The following is a 1777-nucleotide window of genomic DNA, read 5'->3' on the forward strand; positions in this document are numbered from 1 at the left end:
TGCCACAATATCAAATGAGAAACATGAACATTCTATTTAGTGAGGTTGTTAAATACGTCTTTGCACATTATGTTAGTGGACGTTATACACTATATTCAATTGTGTTAGTTGTGATCTGATGCTAATTGTGAAACACTGACCAACTAGAACTTCTTCTTCGCAAGCGAAATCTACATCGTAACTTACTCTCAATGGAATCTACAGTGTATAACGACACCGTGCAATCGATGGGTTTAAAAGAGCATATTATACAATGAAAATGTAACGCTTTGATGTATGAACTGAGTTTAAGTCGATATGGAAGACTAGGTAGCGTACCAACAGCTGAGCGAGCTGTTAAGAGTGAGCTGCGCTATATCCCCATCATTATAGCCATCTCATAATCGGCCATGAGATGGCTTAAAAACACTCTCATACACCCGGACCTTAATTACTTACGCAGTTGTAAAATATGGTTTGTATAGGTGTCGCCAAGCATTGTTTAATATACATAAAATGAGATGCATTAGAAAGGGTTGCAGGGTGCTGTCAGGTGCTCAGAGTTCAAGAAGTCAGAGATGCGGGATTGCTTGGTGTGCAAGAACATTATGTATACGGTGATTTGTTGTTAGTGATTGTTTACAAGGCGGGTTAGTTCTGCTTTGATAGAAATAACAGTCAGCATCCCTGCACAGCAAGGATGCCACTTAAGTACCAAGCCCGTGAGAGACGAGTTTTACAGCAATGATTGTGGGCGTGGTGTGCCGCTGCTGTTGTAATTAATTAGCGAAAGCGACCAGCGTGTGTCCTGGTTTCAGACCGGTTACCCGGCTGTCAGGATATCAGACCGGTTTTATCATAACCGCAGCTATATAACCACGCCACTAACGTTTGTACCTTCAATGCTGATACGAGAACACTATTGGGACGATCAGTGACTTCATTGGGTAAGCGGATGTTTCTTATAATAATTCAGTATATTTATTTTTGCAATACATTATGTGCAAGCAATAAGAAAGTACATCTCGAACTGTCAGACTCATATGTATGATCAGCTTGGCTATGTGAACAAGCGAGCACACTGCACACATGTGAAGTGGAGCAGTGTGGATTACCAACGAAGGCAAATTATGCAACTAAACTGTTACAAGTTCTCCCCGAGTGGAAACTATGTGTAATAATACAAATCTGTATATTTAGTCTAAAATGCGGCTAATACCATTTGTGAATAACCATGTGTTTGAACACTGATCTAATAAAACAACGTATATAATTTATAACCTTGAATTGTTATTTGCTATTTTAATGCTTGTCAACGAGAGTGAAGGATACAAAGGGAAGTAGGTTGAGAGATGAAGCAATAAGAACGGGAACGTATTTTGGGATGCTAATTCTATTGACGGCGGGGAAGGGGAGAGGCGGCGTAAACGAGATAGAGCGATGTGAGGAACGAGCAGTGAGAGAAAATACGTGCTATAGTTACCTATTGGCGTTTTAGTAATATCAAAATATATGCGTGTGAGCATTTACACATAGTTAACATTCAAATACCGGATAACTTCTAACGGAGACGTATTTATTCATGTATGTCGTACAAATTCAATAGCACATCTACTATATTACATGATTTCAGTCGTGAGCAAATACACGCGCACTTCGCTCAGCTAAACATCATAGAGGAGAATGTAAGCGACCAGGTAGTTTCACTCTCTTACTGCTCACTATACAAACCATGATTCGTTTCTAGGCTGTATGTGCGTGCGTGCGTGCCTATGTACGTTCGTGTTTGTTTGTGAGC

This window comes from Priapulus caudatus, unplaced genomic scaffold, assembly GCF_000485595.1.
Source record: "Priapulus caudatus unplaced genomic scaffold, Priapulus_caudatus-5.0.1 Scaffold1043, whole genome shotgun sequence".
NCBI classification, from domain to species: Eukaryota; Metazoa; Priapulida; class Priapulimorpha; order Priapulimorphida; family Priapulidae; genus Priapulus; species Priapulus caudatus.